Source organism: Moschus berezovskii, chromosome 22 (genome assembly GCF_049115385.1).
Source record: "Moschus berezovskii isolate FMDL1 chromosome 22, NW_MosBer_1.0, whole genome shotgun sequence".
NCBI classification, from domain to species: Eukaryota; Metazoa; Chordata; class Mammalia; order Artiodactyla; family Moschidae; genus Moschus; species Moschus berezovskii.
In genome coordinates, this window is record NC_142481.1 from 38,660,248 (window position 1) to 38,669,319 (window position 9,072).

The 9,072-nt window shown below is 45.9% G+C and overlaps 1 protein-coding gene across 1 annotated transcript in view; it reads right to left on the bottom strand.

Annotated features, from left to right (window-relative positions):
* The window catches only part of NUP93 (nucleoporin 93), a 106,411-nt gene extending 103,304 nt beyond the window's left edge, over window positions 1–3,107 (bottom strand). The window contains exon 1 of the mRNA XM_055412714.2: window positions 3,004–3,107. The gene's annotated coding sequence lies outside the window, so the exon portion shown is untranslated. The remainder of the gene's footprint in view (window positions 1–3,003) is intronic.
* Window positions 3,108–9,072: the final 5,965 nt, after the last annotated feature.

Here is a 9,072-nt window from a genome sequence, read left to right on the forward strand (position 1 = left end):
CTCCCTGGGCCAATATTTCCAACTGTCCACCTGACATCTATACCTGGCTGACCAGTGGGTGCCTCAGGCTACACATTATCCCAAATGCTTCACTTCTCCCCGCTTCCTAGTTGCCACTGCAACTGCCACCATCACCACCTACTCCTCCTCCATTTCCAGTCTCTCTAACCTCATTCTTTTCTCCTGATCACCTCAATAATCCAAGCCTTCTCGTTCCTCTAACTCACCCTCCCCTCGGCCAGAGGGGTTAATTCTTTCTGAAATGCTCCCCTGCCTTTACACTTGACCCACTCAAAGCCACCTTCCATCTCCTACAGGAAGAAGTGCTCATGCTCTGACATGGCCAACTGAGGTGTCCTCCAGAGAATGGGCATAGCCACCCTTACCGTCCTCATCTCTTACTGCCCGCCTCCCATCGATACCCCAGCCGTTCGCTACTCCATGGGGTGCCTCATGCCATTCTCTCCCTTCATACCCCAAGACCTGCAGGTGCACACTCTGCTAGAACACAAACCTACCCTGTCACACTCTTAGGTTATCTTGCAAAGTGAACTGGGAGAGTCCTAACTACCTCAAACTGCTCCCACACGATTCTGCAGCTTCAATTACTATTCTTCCCTGGACAGCTGGAAAAACGGTGATGATCTCTCCCTGAGTCTGTCTCCTCCACATGGAGAATTCTAGTAGGATAAGGTCCACAGACTGCTCAGCCTTGAATCTTCAGTTGCTAAGTTTGGCACAAAAAAGGTACCAAATCAATGGTTGCCGGATGAAAGTGGTCAGTTCCCTGAGGACCTGTACCTCAGGTCCTCGCCTCCCGATCTTAGCTCTGACCCCTCCCTCTCAGTGGCATGCCTTTCTTTCTCTCTACCTTATTTTCTCCTTCAGCCGGTCAGGAAGCAGGTGCAGACACTCAAGTTCACTATCTTGAATCTCCAATATTCCCACCTCAGGGTATTTGCACTGGCTGTTTCCCTCCAGGAATGCGCTTGCCCTAGATATCACCCTCTCAGATTTCAATCAGGTCTCTGTTCAGATATCCTTGTCCTCTTTTTAAAAGGGCCCTGCCACCACAAGCTATCCCTGTAGGCTCACCACCGGTGCTGAGCCCCACAGAAACAGCAACTCAAGTCAGTCCAGGCCTATCTCAGTCACCGCTGGATCCCCAAATCTTTATCAGTGTCAGGAACATGGCCTTATTTCCTGTGTGTTGAGCACATACTGTGTGGCAGGTCTAGGTGCTGGAGAAACAGCAAGGAACAAAACAGATAAAAATTCCCCCTTCATGTTCCCGAGGGGAAAAATAAACAATACATAAGATAAACAAGAAAAATATAACAACAACAAAATCGATAAAGGAAGACAGGAAGTGGGAAAAGTCTCACGAGGTGACTCGCAAATAAAAATCTGAGAGAAATGAGGGAGCAAACCACGTGAATACTGAATCGCAAGCCCAAAGGTTCTGAGGCTGAAAAATGCCTGCCATGTGGAAAGAGCAGGGAGCAGAAGCTACAGTGCGAAAGTAACAGTGGGCCAGATCACAACTCCCTGTAAGGACTTGATCGTTTGTTTTTCTTTCTGTTTTTTGGTCATGCAGCACAGCCTGTGGGATCCGAGTTCCCAGACCAGGGATGGAACCTGGGCCTGAGACTTGAGTCCCAACCACTGGACCACCAGAAGATTCCCAAGAGTTTATCTTTAAATGAGATGGGGACCCACTGGAGGGCTTTATGATCTGCCTTACAGGGATCCTTTTATCTGCGGTGCTGAAAACAGGGGTTAGGGCAGAAGCCAGGAGAACAGATGGGAGACTATTTCAATAATCCAGGAGAGAGGTGATGGTGACTGGGCCAAAGGCCCTGGACGTGAAAAAGCAGTCAAGGATAACTCAAAGGTTGTTGATCAGAGTCTTTTATGTTACTGAGAAGAGAAAAAAATAGCAAGAAGAGCAGTCTGGGAAGACAAGTGGAAGGGAGCTTGCTAGCCCTGTCCTGACATGTTCAGTCTGAGTTCCCTACCAACCACCCCTGCGGAGACAGTACGTAGGCAGCTGCATATAGGTGAAGGGAGAGGCCCAGGCTGAAGATATTCAGGTGGGATCTGTTAGCCTAGTAAACAGGTATTTAGAATGACAGCCTCGAGTGACATCACCAGGAATAAAAAATAAAAATGTCCCAAACACAAATTCACAAAGAAGAATAACCGAAAAGAAAGATATGATGCCTAAGGACACCCTCTCACCCCCTAAACAGAACAGAAAGATGACCCTTGCTGAAAGACATTTGGGTCAAAACAAAACGTTCTCACACCTGGCAGAGGGGCACACCAGTACCAACTCTGTCAATGGGTCGTCCAAACTTTGAACACAGACCCCTGCGGTCCGCCCGGTAATTTTTCAAAATGAGACCCAGTAAATGTAGGCATTGCCTTTGTAAAAGATGGGGTGCTGTGGGCCCAGAGAAAGTGAAGGCCACGTCCAGGTTCTAATCACTAGCATCAGCCTGCACGGGAAGGACCATTCTGCCATAGGCCACGGCTCACAGGGTTGTCCCTCTCCTGGGAGGGCACCGCCTCCCGACAGGGTCTATCCATCCCCGAGGGGCGACCGAGCTGGCAGGGCGCGGTCAGGAAAGTAAGCAGGCAGAGTGGGGTGCGGGGGAGGGGCATCGATACAGACAAGGGTGGACTCGCAGGGCTGGACGTGGGGGCGTGGCGCGCCTGCAGAGCGCTGGGGTGGGACCCGAGGGCCGCCAGGAGGCCGCGGCTCCGTGTTCTGAAAGAGGGCAGATAGAAGGCACTCCGCGGGCGCACGCCGACGCTATAATGAGGGGCGGTTCGACAGGGCGCCGTGTGGCCGGCGTGAGGCGTGCCGGCTGATATGAGGCGAACGGGAAGCGTGGGCAGCACGGTTCTGAACATGTGGACAGGGCTCCGCCCAGCCTCGGGGGCCTGGGTTCAAAGATACGCCGCGTGTCAGAAGGACGAGGCCAGAAATACCCTTACCTGGCGCAGCAGCAGCTGTCTCCCCCTCACAGGTCCTGGCCAGAGAACGCGGCCGCCGCTTCTCGCGCCGCTCGTCCGCGCTTCCTGATTGGCCGAGGCCGGCCCTCCCAGAAGCCCCCGCGCGCCGCGCCGCCAAATGAACTTTATGGAGACCCGTGGAGGAGGACACGGACACAGGCGGGGCTAGGGGCGGGGCCTTCGGCTGAGCGGTCGCTCCCCACACTCCCTCGGCCACTGCCCTCCCCCTTCCCACGTGGGTTAGAGTCAACTCGGGCGCAAGAAAGGCCCTGCTCTAACGGAGTTCTCAAGGTGGTGGGGGAAATGAAAGTGGAAGTGAAAGTCGCTCAGTCGTGTCTGACTCTTGGCGACCCCATGGACTCTACCTACAGTCCATGGAATTCTCCAGGCAAGAATACTGGAGTGGGTAGCCTTTCTCTTCTCCAGGGGCTCTTTCCCAAACCAGGGATCGAACCCAGGTCTCCCTCATTTCAGGCGGATTCTTTACCAGTTGAGCCACTAGGGAAGCCCGTGGCGGGGGAAATAAAATATAATAAATGACTGCCAGTTTGTAAGGAAGGCAATGGCATAACAAGTAGGGTAACGGGAGAGAGAATGTCTATGTAGTCAGAGAGGGCCTCTCTGAGAAAGTGATCGCTGAGCTGAAACTTAAATGATGAGAAAGGTCAGCCTTGCATAGCCTTGGCTGCAGAACATTCCGAGTAGAGGGAACAAATCTGAAGGTTCCACGGGAAAACGCCTGGTGTTTGAAGAATAGAAAGAAGAGGGGTATGACTGGTAGAAGATGATCGAGCACAGGTTGGGTAAGACACAGTTGGCTGGGGCCAGACTTTGCAGATCCTTCAGGCTGCAGCAAGAAAGTGTAAGTTATTCCTCATGCAAGTGGAAGCCACTGGAGGGTTTGATGCTGAGTTCTGACATGAGCTGATTTACTTTTGTAGACATTCCCTCTAGTCCTTTGCGGGGAGAACGGACAGTAGGCAGCAGAGAGGAGCTGGGACGCTACTTTTGTGTTTAAGACATAAGCAGAGGACTTCCCTGGTCCTCGGGTGGTTATAAATCCACCTGCCAAAGCAGGGGACATGAGTTTGATCCCTGCTTCAGGAAGATTCCACATGCCCCAGGGCAACTAAGCACGACAACTACCGAGCCCAAGCACCGCAGCTAGAGAGTAGCCCCCTCTTGCTGCAACTGGAGAAAGCCTGCACATGGCAATGAAGACCCAGTGCAGCCAAATAAATAAAGTAAGTAAAATGAGAAAAAGACATGAGAGTGGAACTAGGATTGTTGCAGTGCCCAGTCACGCAACACAATTATTTGCCAAAAATGTGTAAGACCTAGTCCTTATGATCTGATGAGGAAGCGGGTACAGAAAGAGTGTATTTCCATGTAATATGTAAGGATGCTAAGGGAGTTTAACCCAGTCTTGTGGGTTGAAAGGAGCCTTCCCCTGAGGGTGGGTGGGGTGACCCCTTAACTGAGCTATAAAGATGAGCAGGGCTCAGACTGGCAAAGAGAGAAGGGAGCTTTTTCCTCACCAAGGGAGTAGAATAAGCAAAGGTGGAGAGGAAAGAAATAGTGTCTGCCCACCCTCTCCATACATTACCTCTCAATTCTGAGAAAGGGAGCCTCTACCCAGGCTCTTCTGAGACCTGTTCTCTTCTAGCTTTCAACCTGCACCTGTGAAGGCTTGAGCAAAACCCTAACATACTTTCTAACAGCTGTTAAAATCAGATATGAAAGTGGGGACGTTACTGCTGATTCTACAGAAATAAGGGTAAGAGTACTGCGAATAATTTTACCCCAACAAATGATGGATGGTATGGACCAATTCCCAGAAACATAAAACTTACCAAGACTAAATCAAGAAAAAGTAGACAATCGGAGTAGACCTGTAATTAATGAGATTGAATCAGTCAAAAATCTCTCAACAAATAAAAGCTTTGGATCCAATGGCTTCACTGGTAAATTCCACCAAATATTTAAAGAACTACTACCAATGCTTCTCAAATTCTTCCAAAAAACTGAAGGAGAGAGAACACTTTTTATGAGTGTTCTGTGAGGCCAGTATTACTCTGATTCCAAAGCCAGCTGAAGATACCGCAAGTAAAAATTCTTAGCAAAATACTAGCAAACCAATCTCAGCAGCATATTTTTAAAGAGAGTTTTTGGATGTGGACCATTTTTTTTAGAGACTTTATTGAATTTTTTACAATACTGCTTCTGCTTTATGTTTTGTTTCTCTGGCCATGAGGCATGTGGAATCTTAGCTCCCTGTATGTGCATGCTCAGATGTATCTGACTCTTTGCGACCCTATGGACTGTAGCCCACTAGGCTTCTCTGTCCATGGGATTTTCCAGGCAAGAATACTGGAGTGGATTGCAATGTCCTCCTCCAGGGGATCTTCCCGACCCAGGGATCAAACCCGCATCTCCTTTCTCTCCTGCATTGCAGGCAGATTCTTTCCCACTTGAGCCATCAGGGAAGCCCTCAGCACATATTAAAATGAGTATAACACCATGACCAAGAAGCATTTATTTCTGGAACACGAGACTGGTTCAACATATGAAAATCAATCAATGTGATACTCCACTTCAACAGAATGAAGGAGAAAAATCATGATAATCTCAATTGATGCATAAATACATTTGACAAAATTCAACACCCTGTCATTATAAAAACACTTTGCAAACTAGGAACAGAAGGAAAGTACTTCAACAGAATTAAAGCCATATATGAAAACCCCCACAGCAAACATCATACTCAATGGCGAAGAGCTGAAATCTTTTCCTTTAAGATCAGAAACAAGGCAGGGATGCCTGCTTTTGTCACCTCTATTCAACATAGTACTGGAAGTTCTAGCCAGAGCAGTTAGGCAAGAAAGAGAAATAAAAGGCATTCAAATAAAAGAGGAAGAAGTTAAATTATCTCTGTTCCCAGATAAGATTTATATGTAGACAATCCTAAAGATCACACACACACACAAATCCTGTTAGAGTGAACAAATTAATTCAGCAAAGTAGCAGGATACACGGAGAAGGCAATGGCAAGCCACTCCAGTACTCTTGCCTAGAAAATCGCGTGGACAGAGGAGCCTGGTGGGCTGTAGTCCATGGGGTAGCTACTAGTCGGACAGGACTGAGCGACTTCACTTTCACTTTTCACTTTCACACATTGGAGAAGGAAATGGCAACCCACTCCAGTGTTCTTGCCTGGAGAATCCCAGGGATGGCGAAGCCTGGTCGGCTGCCGTCTATGGGGTCACACAGAGTCAGACACGACTGAAGCGACTTAGCAGCAGCAGCAGGATACAAAGTCAACACACAGAAAACCAGTCACATTTCTATACTCTAACAATGAAAAATGTGAAAAGAAAATTACAGAAACAATTCAACTTTTAATAGCATAATCTAGAGGAGATCAATCCTGGATGTTCATTGGAGGGACTGATGCTAAAGCTGAAACTGCAATACTTTGGCCACCTCATGCGACGAGTTGACTCACTGGAAAAGACTCTGATGCTGGGAAAGGTTGGGGGCGGGAGGAGAAGGGGACGACGGAGAATGAGATGGCTGGATGGCATCACCGACTCTGTGGACATGAGTTTGAGTGAACTTCGGGAGTTGGTGATGGACAGGGAGGCCTGGCGTGCTGTGATTCATGGGGTCGCGGAGAGTCGGACACGACTGAGCGACTGAACTGAACTGAACTGAAGGAGGGAAACACTTGCACAGTGAAAACTACAAAATAGCTGAAACAAGTTAAAGAAGACATAAATAAGAGAAAACACATTCCATGTCCATGGATTGGAAGACTCAGTATTGTTAAGATGTCAGTATTACTCAAAGAGATCTGCAGAGTCAATGCAATCCCTAAAAAAATCCTTATGACTTTTTTTTTTTTTGCAGTAGAAAAACCCATTCTTTATGGAGAAGCCTCAAAAACTAAACATAGAATTTCCATATGATCTAGCAATTCCACTTCTGAGTGTATACTCCAAAGAATTGAAAGCAGGGTCTCAAAGTGACATTTCTACACCCATATACATAGCATTATTTACAATATTCAAACTACAGAAGCAATCCAAGTGTCCATGATGGATGAATGGATATGCAAATGTAGTATATACGAGAATAGAATATTATTCAGCCTTTAAAAGGAGGGAAATCATGACATACACTATAACTGGATGAACCTTGAGGACATTATACTAAATGAAATAAACCAGTAACAAAAAAACAAAGACTATATTATTTCACTTAGAACAGGTAGTCTTTTGGCAGTTGCCAGAAGCTAGGGAGTTGGGTGGAAATGGGGTTATCATTTAAGGGGTACAAAATTTTAGTTTTACAAGTTGAAAAGGGTTAAGAAGATAGATGGTAATGATAGTATTATAATAATCATAAGCACATTATGAAAATATTTAATACTGCAGAACTGTACACTTTAAAATTAAGATGATTAATTTTATGTTGCATATTTTACAAGAATTTTTTTAAAAAATGATTTCAGGTTGTGGAGCAACTGAGACCATCATATACTATAGAGGATTTGTAAATAGGATCATCCGTTTTGGAGAACTAGCAAAACACATTAAAGTTAAATGCACACATACCCCGTGATTCAACAGTTTTATGTATGTATGTATATGTCTGTATGTTTTAATCCATCTCTTGCATAAATGTGTACATATTTTCACTAAAGCCATGTACAGCAACATTTATAACACCATATTTTGTACTAGCCCCCAGAGTGGGAACTACCCAAATGTCCATTAAAAGAAGAATGCGATGAATAGGTTGCAGTGGGATACTGCAAAACGCCGCAGTAAGTAAATGAATATGAACCGCAGCCACATGTAATAACACGAGTGAATTTCATGAACATAATAGCGGTGAGCCAAAGCCAGACCCAGATGCATGACTCCATTGATATAAAGCTCAAATCAGACAGTACTAATCTATGGCGACAGATTGTCAGACCAGTAGTCGTACTTTGAAGGCACATCAGTAGTTATTTTGAGGGGAGGAAGGGTTGTTGATTAGGAAGGGAAATGAGACGATCTTCTGAGGTTTGTTAATGTTCTGTTTCTTAATCTGGATGCTGAGCGCGTGGATGTATTCACTTTTTAAAAATTCATTGAGCTGCATATTTAAGATTTATATACTTTACCACACATATATTATTCATTATACAATAAAAGTTTAAAAAGGGAAAATATGCCCTTCACTGTGGAATATTTGATACTTTTGCTACCCGGAATTGCTATCACGTCTCTTCCCTCACGTGTTTGCACTTTAGAAGTTTGTTTTACTTCCTTGGTATCCCCCACAATGCTTAGCATGTAGTACATGGAAAGAAAGCTAGCATTATTTCTTAAATGACAGAATTCAGCTCCACAGTTGCCCCCTATCTTGAGCTGCTACTGCTAGAGATGGGCTCTTAGTGGGTGGCAGCAAACTGCATAATGCTTTGTGATCTGTGGCTGAGTGATCAGCAGTATTCTTTAATAGTCATTAAAAGCTTAAAAGGGAAGCTTCTTACTTTGCTCTTTAGATGAATTTAATTTCAGCTGCACAGAAGGTGACTTGGCATTATCAGAGATGGCAAATAGGCTTTGACTAGAATACTAACTCGTGTCAGCACAGTTGCTTGGGTCTACCAGAAGTCCTGTGTTAAAGATGCTGAGGGTGGTTCCAGGCTCAATAGAGGAATTCTGAGATCATTTAGTGTATCAGTCAGGATGTTTGAGCTCCAAATAAGCAATTGAATTTGGCCTGAACCATAAGGAAATGTGTTACTAACCTAATTGGAAGTTTTGCAGTAGATGTCAGGTTGGTTGATTCAGCAGTTCACAGTCTCCAAGGACCTTCCAGCTCTCTGCTGTGTCATCCTCGGTGTGAACTCCATCTTGAGGCAGTCAAGATGTTGCTGATCTAACAGGATAGCCAGTTCTTATCCTATAAAATGGGCTTCTTTGATGACTCAGTGGGTAAAGAATCTCCCTGCAATGCAGGAAACGTGGGTTTGACCCCTGTGCTTGGAATATC